Below are 16,447 nucleotides of genomic sequence, written 5' to 3'. Positions count from 1 at the left end.
AATAAACACCTTTTCTGTCCCACACAGATTTTTGGCCGTCTCCTTTTACATGTAAAGAGCTCACACTCCTACAGTCACCTGCCCTATATAGAAGTTTACTCCTTCCTTTGCGTATCATTCACCAAGTCTAGAGAAAGACAAACAATGAGTGGAAACCATTACTAGGAACACTTGGGGGTTTAATTACTAAAGACAATCAGGCTGTTCACTTTGCAAGAGAAGTTATACTTTGCAAGGGGATTTGCTCCTTCAGGGAATCTGGTGATTTTTCAATTTACAAACAATACCCAATCACGTACAAGGAAAATAACAAAACACATTTTTTCTTGCACGTGATTGAATGATGGAAGTCAACTGAGTTTCACGGCAGTCACCAAGCTCTGGGGAAAATCCCCTTACAAAACAGCCTATTTGCTTTAAATTATTTGGCATCCAGTTTGGATAACCTCTAGTGGCCAGGAGAGCCACTCACTATTAAGCGATGAAGCATGGGAAAGTATTTTCCTGTTTTATGGCATTCATGATGTCCTAAGTGGGCTGGATAAACAACACAGTGACAGGGGTTGGTGAACCAATACTGGAGAATCTTCTAACTAACTGCCACCAATGTATCCAATGTTTTTACGTGTTACAGCTGATGGTCACAGACCGTTGTTGGGCTGAGAATTACTAAAATACAGCACTGGGTGGACACCAAACCTGATTTAAGCCAGCCAAGCCTGCAGTCTCATGCTTGTGATAGCTTGTGTAATACCTGATCAAGCTATTAGTTTGTCTGCCCTGCTCTATTAGATTGGATTACCTTGTTGACAACCTCAGAATGTATATTGACTATTCTCGGAACTCTGTACAAAGAAAAAGCAGATCTGGCGCTATACCTTTAAGAATTAAATGCCAAATAGAAAAAGTTGATACAGAGTAGAGAAAAGAGAAAAATATACTTCTGTTGGTTCACCTATAGTCACATCATATCAAAAATATACTTCTATTAGTGAAAAATGTAATTAAATAAATAAATATATGTGAAGTGTAAATAAATAAATCTTTCATAGAGACATGTTAGTTAGTAAAATATTAGTAAAAATTGTGTACGTGAAAAATTATATACCAATACAAGAAAAATGACCAGGAACGAATAAAAAAATAAAATGTATCTGTGTGTATACAGACCCAATATAGAATCCTTACGCAAAAGTGCTTACGAGAGATTAATTTGTGACAATACAATCAAATATATAAAAAAGTGCAGATTGTGAAAACATCCCATAGGCAATCATTAAGTCCTCAGATATACAGGTGCAAGGAAGCACTGAAAGTTTCCACAAAGTCCCAAAAGATTATACAGATGATTTGTGCAGGAGATGTGAGGTTAAATAAAGATCTTCCCAGTGTACGTGACAAAAATTGGTAATGCCCTCACCAGATACCCTTCCCCTGCAGGGGTGGTATAGCCTCCACAGTGTGAGCCCCTGTGCCACTATGTGGATCTCTGGGGGGTTCGTTTGTCATCCGCTGGGGGTACTTCATTTTGGTTCAGGTTCACAATGTGATGATATTCCCGTCACTCATTCCAGTTTCGTTTCTTGCAGCCTGCGGAGCTTCAGCGCCTTCAGACGTCAATCAGAAGAGGGAGCAAGTTTCGGATACATGCATCAGTCATTAGATTGTAAGCTCATGTGTCTACAGGATGGAAGCAATCCTTTGCCAAAGAGAGAGGTTGAGAGGTTTATGATGCCGGGAGGCTGGGGCAGGGCTTAAGACCATGTGGCTGCCGTGATCAGCTGTCAACATGACCTGAAAACTCCTGATCGCAAGGACCGACTGGGAGCTTTTGGTCAGGCAACAGTAACTGTGCTGGCTGCGTGCAGCACGCACGCTCTCGGCACAGGTGTTTGGGCTGCAATTCATGCAGATATGCTGCCCCTCAGTGCTAAGCACCAGGTTCCTAGAGGCTGCATATTTGCTTACGGCCGGCACCAAGGGGTTAATGTATATTCCAACAATGATTCATTACATGTAATTACAGTACATGTAATTGTGGACCAGTGCAACCTTTATGCTTGACGATGTAGAGCCAACAACCCAAATTCAAGTTATGCCAATCCCTATGAATGGAAACTGTTAATAGTGGAGGAATTAAAAATATTTTTGGGCCTCATATTTATTATGGGACTTACAAAGAAAATGAGTTACACTCTTACTGGTCTACTCATTCCATTCATCGTATGCTTATTTATGTGTTATCCGTTATATGCCAAGAACACATTATTTTATAATCATGCGGTTCCTCCATTTTCAGTGATAACACCCAGTGCCCTCCCCGAAATGACCCTACATATGATAAACTTTCTAAAATGTGGCCACTACCTAATTTTTTCTCTGAGAAATTTTCCCAGTTGGTAATCCTGAACAAAAACATCTGTGTGGATGAGTCACTTGTCAACTTCACTGGCAGGCTGGGCATCCAGCAGTTCATCCCCAGTAAAAGGGCCAGATATGGCATGACACTGTTGTGCGACAGGGCCACGGGGTACACATTTGCTTTCCGCATGTACGAAAGAAAGGACACCCAGCTGCATCAACTTGACTGCTCAGACTATATTGAAACAGGTGGAAAATACATTTGGTACCTTGTATTCCTACTCTTTGAAAAGTGTTATCATCTATATGTTGATAACTATTATAGCAGCATGCCACAAGTACAAGAAAGTCTCCATTAATCAGTTAAATTTGGCAATTGATGATTCTTATGTTATCTATCATAAATCCACTGAAAGATCCAAACCCTTTCTCAGATATCAGGAGGAAATCCCCACTGCCCCTGTGTACCAGGAAGCCCCTCCACCAGAAAGCATTCGTTTAGATGCAGTGCGCAGACTCTCACGCCTCTGCATTCTCCTGAACTGACCCTGGCCTGTTAATTGACCATGTTTTTGCCTGCCGCCTATATTGTTTATCAACTGAATTTTTGCCTTACAACTGAACTGACCTCGCACTGTTAACCGATTCAGCCCCGGAAGATTTGGCTGCTGAATAACCGGGCCATTTTTTGCGATTCGGCACTACGTCCCTTTAACTGACAATTGCTCAGTCGTGCGACATTGTACCCAAACAAAATTGACGTCCTTTTTTTCCTATAAATAGAGCTTTCAGCCCCCCCCCCCCCCCCCCTTTCCCAAATGGTCATATTTTCAAATACGCCATTTCCTCAAAGGGGAGCATAGGGATGCAGAACTCTCTAGACAGTTGACATCTTTCGAGACTCTCTGTTCACAAGCCACACCTCAGCGTCATCTAATCTCGACGACCCACTCACTCTTCTCCCAGTCCAAATCCCCGAAAAACTGGAAAGCGTGCTTAGCTTGGGAGAGAGATCTGCAAATGGAAATCTCGGAGGAAGAGTGGGAAAGAATATTTCTCATCACGCATAAAGGCTCCTTGAACGTGAATACCCAGGAGAATAACTTCAAACTTATTTCCAGATGGTATCGATCACCCGACCTAGTTAGTAAGTTTAACCCAGAGATACCTAACAAGTGCTGGAGATGCCTAGGCAATGATGGATCTCTCCTACACATTTGGTGGTCATGCCCCAGAATCCAGACCTTCTGGATCCAGGTAAACAGAATATCCAGCATCATTACAGACAGCCCTATCGATTTCACACCAGCCCGCATGATCCTTCACCACACTTCAGTCCCAACACGCACATACATGAACTCTCTGGGCATGCACCTACTCAATGCCGCCAAGCTCTGTGTTCCAATCCATTGGGGATCTCCCATCATCCCCTCCACAAATGACTGGCTAAATAGGGTAGCGAAGATAGCAGAAATGGAGGAACTGATTTATATTGCTAGAGACTCCCCGCACAAATTCGCACAGATATGGGATAAATGGACACTTTTCCGAAACTACGGCTCCCTAAACTCCGGGGTCAACTCGATTAGCCTTCTACCTTCTGGGAAAACCCCCGTTTGATCTGGAGAGAGATCCTACCTTGACTTAAACCGCCCGCTCAGTTCCAGATTATATAAGCCAGACCGGTTTGTCACGTCCCCTCTTTAACTTGCACATAGGCGGTTCGTGGAGTCCGGAGAGAAGATCCCCTTCCGAATCTTTGCCCCTACCACCCCCCTTCTCCCCTTCTCCGCTGTCCTCTCTTTCACCCCCCTCCTCTTTTCCTCACAACCCCACTATTCCCCCTCATAGGGGGGCTACCTTTGACGCAGATGCCCAAACCCCACGAACGGTTGACGGATACTTATTGGCAAAGTGAGCCCCTTCCTTGCCCTCTACATCCCACTTCCAGCTGATGCATTACCCCCCATCCCCCGTGACCTTACATTGGGTCTCTGGGTGGTAGACTGACATCTATAGGCGACTGAGTATTCCCGAGACACAAGGCTTGCCCCTGGGAAGGCACCCCTTAATACTTACTGCAATGATAATCTTGAAAAAAGAACAGCTACACCCATCTTTTTTGGACATAGGGGGAATTTAATTGTTTTTTTTTTAAACATATTTTTATTGAAAAAGATTTACAATACATATCAGTCGAACAGTAAGACAGTATCATGGTAGAGAAATATTAGAGAGAACAAAAAAGAAAATAAAAGAAGGGGAGTACTACATCCTGACGACCCGAAAGGTCACGACATCATGCGGTTTAGTCGTTAATAAAGAGGAAAAAAAGAAAAGAAGAAGAGAAGAAGGGGAGAAAGAAAAGAAAAGAAAGAAGAGATAGAAGGGAGGGGGGGAAAGGTGGGTAGAGGGGGGGGAAGGGGGATGAGAAACGGTATCCAGGGAGGCGAGGACCCTCTCATAATCATGTTGAGGAAGGGTAGCAAAAAAGAAGGTTCTTGGCAGGCACAGCACCCCTACCTAGGAGTAGAAACAACAGCAAAAAAGAAACAGTAACACAAGTCTCCCACATGTAGGACAGAAGAGCAGTCCTAGTATAAGCATAACCATGAGTCCAAGGAGGGTTATGGAGATGCAGAGGGAGGAGTAGAGGGTTGTATGTCCTCCGGTGCAGTCGAGACAGGGTCGAATATATCTGGTGGTAGTTGGTCCAACAAGAGAGCAGAGTCCTGTGAAGGAGATGAGCAGGTGAGTGAGGACATCAGCTTGAGTTTCCCCAATGCGTTGCCGACATCGTGGCGTAGGTACCAGCTTGTATAACGAAAGGGGTAAACAAGGGATGTGATCTCCTCCGAGCTAAAAGATTGCTCGATAAAATCTCTCCATCTGGCAAAGAAGCGGAGAGTAGAGATGAAGTGGGATGAGATAACATCAAGTCGTTCTATGTGGAACAGCGAGAGGAGGGTTTGTTTAACACCCGTGAGACTCGGTGGAGTCGTGGAAATCCAGCAATTCATAATAGTCCTGCGAGCTGCCAACAGGCATATGTGAGACCAATGGGTAAGGGTAGCCGGACAAGGAGACCCCAGCGACAGGGGTGGAGGGTCACAGCTAAACAGGCAGGTCAGCGGGTCCTTAGGTACAGGTGCTTTGTTAATGTGCAGGATATAGTCCAGGACTGAGTCCCAAAATGTCGATATGGAGGAGCAGTCTCAGAAACGGTGCAGTAGGGTGGGGCGATCCATGGAGCACCATGGACATTTGGCTTGCGAGGGATCCTCAGTGTTGGTGCGGAAGGGGTAGTAAGCTCTATGAGTGATCTTAAATTGAGTTTCCCGCCATTTCTCCGAGATAACAAGTTTGTGAACAAGTCTGTATCCTTGCAGGATTCTTTCCGGTAGGTTCATGTCATTGAATATAGAGGCCCATTGCTTAAAAGGGGCAATGTGGTACTTGTCCGCCTGGTAGCTGATTAGGTGGGAGTAGAGTGTAGAGATGGAGTAATCACCTTGTTGAAGCACAGCATCCAGTTGCGACTTGCGGAAGCAATCCGGGCGTAACCCTCCTATCGTTTTCAGGTAACTCAATAGTTGATAGTGATGAAATACATGGTAAGAAGGGAGTGAGAATTCCTGAGACAGGGTTTGGAAGGATTTGAGTGTTCCACGCCCAGGCTCGTACAGGGAGGCCACTTTGAGTAGACCCCGTTTCCCCCAGTGATCAAAGGCCGAATGAATGGTAGAGGGTGGAAACATAGAGTTGCCTTGGATGGGTAGATGAATGGAAATGTTAGCAGGTAATCCTAAGAGCCTCCTAATCTCCCTCCAAGCCACCACCGTGTCCCGAATAAGGATGTTGGACTTAAGATGAGTCGGTAGAGCGTGAATGTTGGAATGGAGAACCACAGAAAGCGTGTATGGATGTACCAACGCCTTCTCAAGGTTATGATTGGAGTACCTTGATTTACCCGCTATCCAGTCAAGGCCCTGTCTCAATAGGCACGAGAGATTATAGAAGCGGAGATTGGGCAGGCCTGCACCCCCGTCAGGCTTCGGAAGGCATAGGTTCTGAAGGGCAATGCGAGGTTTCTTGTTGGCCCAGAGAAAAATGGACAGGGCTCTGTGTATCCTCTGCACATCAGCGTGTTTAAGTAGAAGTGGGTGAATTGTTTTAAGTTCGAGCCGGAGATGTAGGCGCCAGTTCACCTCATGTCCTAACTTTGATTCAAGGCTCTGTTCAACTGTTCACTTTTATTAATGTTCTCACTGTAATTGTCTGTGATAACGATATGTACTGTGCCTTCTTAATACATTAAGTTCAGCTTGTTATCATATTATTTGAAAAATGAATAAACATTTAATGGAAAAAATAAATAGAGCTTTCTTTTGTTGGTATTTGATCATCTCTGCAGTTTTTATTTTTTGCACTATAAACAAAAAAAGAATGACAATTTTGAAAAAAAACACAATATTTTGTACTTTTTGCTGTAATAAATATCCCCCTTTTTTTTTTTAAAGCAATTTTTTTTCTCAGTTTAGGCCGATATGTATTCTTCTTCATATTTTCGGTAATAAAAATCACAATAAGTGCATGTTTATTGGTTTGCGCTAAAGTTATAGCATCTACAATATAGGGGATAGATTTATAGCATTTTTATTATTATTTTCTTTACTAGTAATGGTGGAGATCTCAATTTTTTTTTATCAGGACTGCGACATTATGGCGGACACATTGGACGATTCTGACACATTTTTGGGACCACTGGCATTTATACAGCGATCAGTGCTATAAAAATGCATTATATAAAAATATAAAAAAGTCCTTACGTCAAAGAATAAAACTATGTTGGTAAAGATAAGATAAGTTAATCTATTCCATTTCCTTAAAGTACCTTTTATTATTGTTTTCACGTCAGGAAATAGAAAAAACATGAGTTTGTTTCCTTTCCTTTACAGTTTTATCACAGTTCCCGCACAGACTTCAGACCTTTGGAAACCTATACTTAAAAACATGACGTGGTCCTGGTTTACAGCACGAATATAATGCGTGTCAGACTGTACTATGACAGAAATCAGTATTGCTTCCCAAAGCTCTGAGGTCCACAGACTACATTTAAGTAAATTACAATTATAGAAGACCTTCTATACTTTCATCCTCTTTAGAAAGCTAATTTATGAAATAAACCCCTTTTCTGTCCCACACGGCTTTTTGGCAGGCTCCTTTTACATGTAAAGAGCTCACACTCCTACAGTCACCTGCCCTATATAGAAGTTTACTCCTTCCTTTGCGTATCATTCACCAAGTCTAGAGAAAGACAAACAATGAGTGGAAACCATTACTAGGAACACTTGGGGGTTTAATTACTAAAGACAATCAGGCTGTTCACTTTGCAAGAGAAGTTATACTTTGCGAGGGGATTTGCTCCTTCAGGGAATCTGGTGATTTTTCAATTTACAAACAATACCCAATCACGTACAAGGAAAATAACAAAACACATTTTTGCTTGCACGTGATTGAATGATGGAAGTCAACTGAGTTTCACGGCAGTCACCAAGCTCTGGGGAAAATCCCCTTACAAAACAGCCTATTTGCCTTAAATTATTTGGCATCCAGTTTGGATCACCTCTAGTGGCCAGGAGCGCCACTCATGATTAAGCGATGAAGCATGGGAAAGTATTTTCCTGTTTTATGGCATTCATGATGTCCTAAGTGGGCTGGATAAACAACACAGTTCCAGGAGTTGGTGAACCAATACTGGAGAATCTTCTAGCTAACTGCCACCAATGTATCCAATGTTTTTACGTGTTACAGCTGATGGTCACAGACCGTTGTTGGGCTGAGAATTACTAAAATACAGCACTGGGTGGACACCAAACCTGATTTAAGCCAGCCAAGCCTGCAGTCTCATGCTTGCGATAGCTTGTGTAATACCTGATCAAGCTACTAGTTTGTCTGCCCTGCTCTATTAGATTGGATTACCTTGTTGACGACCTCAGAATGTATATTGACTATTCTCTAAACTCTGTACAAAGAAAAAGCAGATCTGGTGCTATACCTTTAAGAATTAAATGCCAAATAGAAAAAAGTTGATACAGAGTAGAGAAAAGAGAAAAATATACTTCTGTTGGTTCACCTATAGTCACATCATATGAAAAATATACTTCTATTAGTGGAAATATTTAATTAAATTAATAAATAAATATATGTGAAGTGTAAATAAATAAATCTTTCATAGAGACATGTTAGGTAGTAAAATATTAGTAAAAATTGTGTACGTGAAAAATTATATACCAATACAAGAAAAATGACCAGGAACGAATAAAAAAAAAAAATGTGTGTGTATCTGTGTGTATACAGACCCAATATAGAATCCTTACGTAAAAGTGCTTACGAGAGATTAATTCGTGACAATACAATCAAATATATGAAAAAGTGCAGATTGTGAAAACATCCCATAGGCAATCATTAAGTCCTCAGATATACAGGTGCAAGGAAACACTGAAAGTTTCCACAAAGTCCCAAAAGATTATACAGATGATTTGTGCAGGAGATGTGAGGTTAAATAAAGATCTTCCCAGTGTACGTGACAAAAATTGGTAATGCCCTCACCAAATACCCTCCGCCTGCAGGAGTGGTATAGCCTCCACAGTGTGAGCCCCTGTGCCACTATGTTTATCTCTGGGGGGTTCGTTTCTCATCCGCTGGGGGTACTTCGTTTTCGTTCAGGTTCACAATGTGATAATATTCCCGTCACTCGTTCCAGTTTCATTTCTTGCAGCCTGCGGAGCTTCAGCGCCTTCAGACGTCAAACAGAAGAGGGAGCAAGTTTTGGAAAGATGCATCAGTCATTAGATTGTAAGCTCACGTGGCTACAGGATGGAAGCAATCCTTTGCCAAAGAGAGAGGTTGAGAGGTTTATGATGCCAGGAGGCTGGGGCAGGGCTTAAGACCATGTGGCTGCCGTGATCAGCTGTCAACGTGACCTAAAAACTCCTGATCGCAAGGACCGACTGGGAGCTTTTGGTCAGGCAATGGTAACTGTGCTGGCTGCGTGCACCACGCACTCTCTGGGCACAGGTGTTTGGGCAGCAATTCACGCAGATATGCTGCCCCTCAGTGCTAAGCACCAGGGTCCTAGAGGCTGCATATTTGCTTACGGCCGGCGCCAAGGGGTTAATGTATATTCCAACAATGATTTATTACATGTAATTACATGTAATTGTGGACCAGTGCAACCTTTATGCTTGACGATGTAGAGCCAACAACCCAAATTCAAGTTATGCCAATCCCTATGAATGGAAACTGTTAACAGTGGAGGAATTCAAAATCTTTTTGGGCCTCATATTTATTATGGGACTTACAAAGAAAATGAGTTACACTCTTACTGGTCTACCCATCCCATTCATCGTATGCCCATTTATGTGTTATCCGTTATATGCCAAGAACACATTATTTTATAATCATGCGGTTCCTCCATTTTCAGTGATAACACCCAGTGCCCTCCCCGAAATGACCCTACATATGACAAACTTTCTAAAATGTGGCCACTACCTAATTTTTTCTCTGAGAAATTTTCCCAGTTGTTAATCCTGGACAAAAACATCTGTGTGGATGAGTCGCTTGTCCACTTCACTGGTAGACTGGGCATCCAACAGTTCATCCCCAGTAAAAGGGCCAGATATGGCATGACACTGTTGTGCGACAGGGCCACGGGGTACACATTTGCTTTCCGCATGTACGAAAGAAAGGACACCCAGCTGCATCAACTTGACTGCTCAGACTATATTGAAACAAGTGGAAATTACATTTGGTACCTTGTATTCTTACTCTTTGAAAAGTGTTATCATCTATATGTTGATAACTATTATAGCAGCATGCCACAAGTACAAGAAAGTCTCCATTAATCAGTTCAATTTGGCAATTGGTGATTCTTATGTTATCTATCGTAAATCCACTGAAAGACCCAAACCCTTTCTCAGATATCAGGAGGAAATCCCCACTGCCCTTGTGTACCAGGAAGGCCCCCCACCAGAAAGCATTTGTTTAGATGCAGTGAGCGGACTCTCATGCCTCTGCATTCTCCTGAACTGACCCTGGCCTGTTATTTAACCATGCCTCTGCTTGCTGCCCAAACTGATCATGATTCTGCCTGCCACCTGAACAGATCCTGGCCTGTTTATCGATGATGCTTTTGCCTGCCACCTAAACTGATCATGCCCTTTGCCTGACACCTGAATGGACTCTGGCCTGTTAATTGACCATGTTTTTGCCTGCCGCCTATATTGTTTATCAACTACATCTTTGCCTTACAACTGAACTGACCTCAGACTGTTAACCGATTCAGGCCCGGAAGATTTGGCTGCTGAATAACCAGGCCATTTTTTGCGATTCGGCACTACGTCCCTTTAACTGACAATTGCGCAGTCGTGCGACATTGTACCCAAACAAAATTGAAGTCCTTTTTTTCCTATAAATAGAGCTTTCTTTTGGTGGTATTTGATCATCTCTGCAGTTTTTATTTTTTGCACTATAAACAAAAAAAGAATGACAATTTTGAAAAAAACACAATATTTTGTACTTTTTGCTATAATAAATATCCCCATTTCTTTTAAAAAAAAGCTATTTTTATTCTCAGTTTAGGCCGATATGTATTCCTCTTCACATTTTCGGTAATAAAAATCACAATAAGTGCATGTTTATTGGTTTGCGCTAAAGTTATAGCATCTACTCCGCTCGGCTGCTCAACTGTTTGTGTTGAGAGAGGGAAGGCTTGGACGGGCGGATCTGATAGCCTGCAGAGAGCATGGGGTCGGCGGTGTTATTTGTGCTGCTCGAGCGCCCCCGCAGCATTATCTCTATGTGATCTTGGTGTGATATCGGCTCTCCCCCCTTACAGCTGCTGACGCCGCTATTGATGTTATTCCTAAGGATCCATTAAGTCTTGGGGTCTGTGGTGGCAGAGTGCGGTGTTTGGATCACTTCAGCCCTAGTCCTGCAAGGGCAGGCATTTCAGACAAGGTGGTGAGTGACTTTCTTTTAGCTTCCTGGGATCTCTCTTTTTCCCCCCTGCCTGGACTGTACGTTTTATCCTTTTATCTCTCTCCATAAAAGAAATAATATTTTTGGATCTGCATCATGGCCAGTACTCAAGGGTACAATTAACAACACATATATAGAATTCAAGATATATAGTGTAATATAAACTGCATAAAACTGCATGAAATCGCACAGAATCGCAGGACAATATATACTAGTTTTGAGTGAGGCATTGTAAGCTCCATCTAAAGTTAAGATGTCTAGGAGGAGAGCGGCGGAGGATCTGCCACCACCGGAGGGGGCCCTACCAGCACGATCTGTTAAAGACAAAGACAAGGGGAACCAGAGCCAGACTGCAGCAGCAGCGGCTGCGAAACTGGAGAAATATGCCCATGCAACTGTAGTGTCGCCGGTTAAAGGGGGGGTCCAGCAGGGGCCGCCGCAAGCTAAGATGACTACAGGCATTTCTTCAGATAGAAGGAGCCAAGAACAGACCACTTCTAACCCATCTACCCCCATAATCAACAAAACTGTGAGTTCTAAAGGGGTAGGGGGGCAAAAATTGGAGCTGTGCCTTCAAAGTCCACTCAAGCTTTAGAGGTGCCAACGGTTCCCCCGATGGTGGACTCTATATTTGTGAGTGATGAGCCCTCACTGAAAGACATTTTTGATGTGGTAAAAACTTGTAAGGTTTCAATTGATAGTCTTGATATCCAGCTGAAGAGTATAAAGGAGGAACTGCATTCCACAGGACAAGAACTGTCTATGATTGCGGAAAAGGACTTCAGCTTTAGAGGAAAGAGTAAGCACGTTAGAGGATGATGTGTTTCCACTGTCACGTGAAATAAAGGGGTTGAAGGGGAAAGTGGACATGCAGGCAGAAAAACACGATCGAAAACAGAAATCACAGAAATAATGTTAGAGTGTTAGGCGTCCCAGAGCAAAGTGAGGGTTCAAACCCTATAGTGTTTTTGGAGAGGTGGCTCAGGGATATACTAGGCTCTGCAATTCTTTCTCCCTTTTTTTGTCTTGAGAGGACACATCGTGTTCCTTTGACTATGCGCCAAATAGGAGGCCATCCCAGACCCCTTCTTTTGAAATTTCTGAATCACAATGACAAGGTGGCCTTTGTTTACGGAAAGCCAGGGAGATGGGAGATATTATTTATATGGGGGCTAAGATCTCTTTTTACCCTGATTTTTCCCCAGAGCTTCAAAAACGTAGGACTGAATTTATACCGATCAAACGTATTTTCATTAAGTACAAGGTAACATATGCATTATTGCATCCAGCACGTTTACGAGTATCAGCCCTGGGTCAAACGTATTTTTTTAATACTCCAGCTGAGTCAGACCATTGGTTTGAGGAAAACAAGATGGTCTTGTGACTTGCGACTTGCGATTATATGCGATTATATTGTTCTATTGTTATTTTGTTTTTGTTTTTTGTGTAAAGTAATAGGAGAAATGGGGAAAGAAAATAGAGAATTTTTTTTTTCTTTTTTTTTCTCTTTCTCTTTTTTTCTTTTTTCTTTCAATAACACTTTAAAATGGTAAAAAATGGTATAACGGTATAATGTTATAATAATGATAGGAATAAAAGGAAATCCAGTGTGGAGGAGGGTGAGTGCACCTCGATTTGTATGTTTTGTTATTTAGAGGAATGTTTGTTAAGGAGCAAATGAGGCTCCCATTTTGGATACACTTTGCACTTATAAACTTGAGACTACAAGGATGGGATGTAAGAGGGGATAGGTATGGTAGGGTCACGAGAAAACCCTTGATGGGTAGCCCAAGTGGGCAGAGGTGGGAGGGTAAGGGAGGGTGGGGGGGTGGGCACAGGGTGGATGCACCATATTTATTACCGTATATACTCGAGTATAGGCCGACCCGAATATAAGCCGAGGCCCCCAATTTACCCCCAAAAAAACTGGCAAACTTATTGACTCGTGTATAAGCCGAGGGTGAGACATGCCTGTCCATCCCTGTGTGTGTGTCCGTCCATCCCTGTGTGTCCGTCCATCCCTGTGTGTCCGTCCATCCCTGTGTGTCCGTCCATCCATCCCTGTGTGTGTGTGTGTCCATCCATCCATCCATCCCTGTGTGTGTGTGTCTCCATCCATCCATCCATCCATCCCTGTGTGTGTGTGTCTCCATCCATCCATCCCTGTGTGTGTGTGTCTCCATCCATCCATCCATCCATCCCTGTGTGTGTGTGTCTCCATCCATCCATCCCTGTGTGTGTGTGTCTCCATCCATGTGTGTGTGTGTGTGTGTGTGTGTGTGTGTGTGTGTGTGTGTGTGTGTGTGTGTGTGTGTGTGTGTGTCCAGCCTACCTGTGTCCCGAGCCTTTGTCCCGAGCCTCCGTCCCGTGCCTTGCCTCCTTGCCTCCGTCCCGTGCCGTGCCTCCTTGCCGCCGTGCCTTGCCTCCGCCCCGTGTCGTGCCTTGCCTTGCCTCCGTCCCGTCCCGTCCCGTGCCGTGCCTTGCCTTGCCTCCGTCCCGTGCCCTCTTCGTCGGCGCCTCGGCGGCCATTGTAAAATTCAAAAGCCTCCGCCTTCGCCTGTGATAGGCGGAACACTGAATTTCCCAGCAGCCTGTGTTCCGCCTATCACGGACATCGTATCATCCTCGTCCGTAGTACGAGGATGATACGATGTCCGTGATAGGCGGAACACAGGCTGCTGGGAAATTCAGTGTTCCGCCTATCACAGGCGAAGGCGGAGCCGGAGGCGCGGCTTTTGAATGATAGAATGGCCGCTGTCTGTCTGCTCGACACGCTGATCGAGCGGGCAGACAGCGATGACTCGAGTATAAGCCGAGGGGGGCACTTTCAGCCTCAAAAAAGAGGCTGAAAATCTCGGCTTATACTCGAGTATATACGGTATGTGCACCTCAAGTATTTCAGGCACTACAAAGATTAACACTGATATGGATATGTTTTGAAATATACTTAGAGAAATGGTTGGATTGCACATTAAAGAAGAAGAAGGAACACAAATGGGTGGAGGGTCAGACTGGTTTTTGGAGGGTCCATAGAACTCTCACTAACTTGCCTGACCCTGATACTTATTTTTTTCTTTTTTTGTTATTTTTGAAATATCGTTTTTTATGCTTATGCAGGATAAAACCTTTAGTATAGTTTCTTGGAATGTCCGAGGCCTGAGGGACCCAATCAAAAGAAAGATAGTTCTGTCCGTGTTAGAGGGGTCAGGGCCCGGACTCCTTTTTCTCCAGGAGACGCATTTGACCAAGGATACTATTCCGCTATTGCGTAGTCATAAATTTCCTTCCCAATATCATTCGGTTCACACCTCCTACTCGAGGGGAGTGAGCGTAATGATTGGGAAAGCATTAATCTTCTCCTGTAGAGAAAGTCACATTGATGTACAGGGCCGGTTTGTTTTTCTGTTCTGCTCAATTGAGAATAAATTATATGTTTTAGCAAATATCTATATACCCCCCCCCATTTAATTTTGAGGTATTAAAAGAACTGGTGGCATTTACATTAAACAAAGTGGGTATCCCCATTATTGTGGTGGGGGACTTCAATGAAGTTTTAGACAGAGGTTTAGATAGGTTCTCACCTGGGAATAGTCCTAACAGAGCAGCTGAGGGCCGCTTATCCTGCTTTTTATCTGAAACGGGACTATTTGATATATGGCGAACCCGATATTCGCAAGAGCGCCAATATTATTGTTTTTCAGGTACTCACCTTACGTTATCTAGAATTGATATGGCCTTAGCTAATAGTGAAGCATTTCCGTTGATAGGGAGTGTAGAATATGGCCCAAGAGGGGTCTCTGATCACTCCCCACTGTCGTTGGTTGTAAACGCTGGGGGTAAAGCCCAACGCATCGAGTGGGGAATAAATCCAACTTGGCTAGAACTGATGGGCAGCTCTGGAGAAATAGTAGAAAAACTGCAAGAATTTGTCCAAATTAATACTGGTACAGCATCGTGGGGGGTGGTCTGGGACTCCCTGAAAGCCTACCTCAGGGGCCTTTTAATTCAACAGGTAGCAAGAGTGAAGGGGATTTCTAAAAGGCGGGAGATTGATGTTGGAAAAGAGATACTGCTTGCAGAAAGGTCCTATGTGATGAACCCAACCTTTGATACCCAGAAAGAGTGGCTAGAAAGACAACGGGCTTACAAAATGACCATCATGAGGAAGGCAGAGAATAAACGAATATTTCAGCAACAATGTCAATTTGGAGAAGGAGAGAAAGACGGTCGTATGCTGTCCTTTTTGATTAGAGCTAACACCTCCTCCCCAGTTGTTTCTGCGGTCAGAGCCCCAGGAGGAGGGATTACGACGGATGTAGGAGAGATAATCCAAGTATTTGGTAATTATTATAAATCTCTCTATACATCCAATAGAGAGCAAGGGAGGGAGAAAATTGATGATTTTGTTCAGGAAATATCAACCCCGACCTTATCAACAGAGGCTAAAAGAGAGCTAGAAGCCCCAATCTTGCTGCAGGAAATCCATTGTGCTGTAGCTGGGATGTCCAATCGGAAATCCTCAGGTCCAGATGGGCTCCCCATAGAAATTTATAAAAAATATGGGGAGGTTCTGCTCCCGGAATCACTAAAAACTTTCGAGTGGGCACTATCCAGTGGGGGTCTGCCCACATCAATGTCAGAAGCTAACATCATTGTAATTCATAAGGAGTGGAAAGATCCGTTAGAACCTTCATCTTATCGCCCTATCTCTCTTCTCTGTACGGACGTGAAAATTTTAGCTAGAATTCTAGCAACGCGTCTAAACAGACACATACAAAATCTGATACATTCGGATCAGTCAGGGTTTATCCCCAATAGGTCGACCAGCGTTAATATTAGGTGAGTTTTCTTAAATATGCAGATTCCAACAGATGAGGAGGCTTCACGGGCTGTGTTAGCCTTGGACACAGCCAAGGCCTTCGACACCCTAGAATGGGATTATTTATGGAGAGTACTTGAGAGTTTTGGCTTTGGCTCTTCATTTATTAGGTGGGTGAAAATACTTTATACTGAACCACGCGCGAAAGGTAAAGAGAGAGGAACA

This window comes from Lithobates pipiens, unplaced genomic scaffold (assembly GCF_037356315.1).
Source record: "Lithobates pipiens isolate NorthernLeopardFrog02 unplaced genomic scaffold, aLitPip1_a1.2 Scaffold_8, whole genome shotgun sequence".
NCBI classification, from domain to species: Eukaryota; Metazoa; Chordata; class Amphibia; order Anura; family Ranidae; genus Lithobates; species Lithobates pipiens.
The sequence above is the reverse complement of the archived record's forward strand: the minus strand, read 5'-3'. Positions refer to the sequence as shown.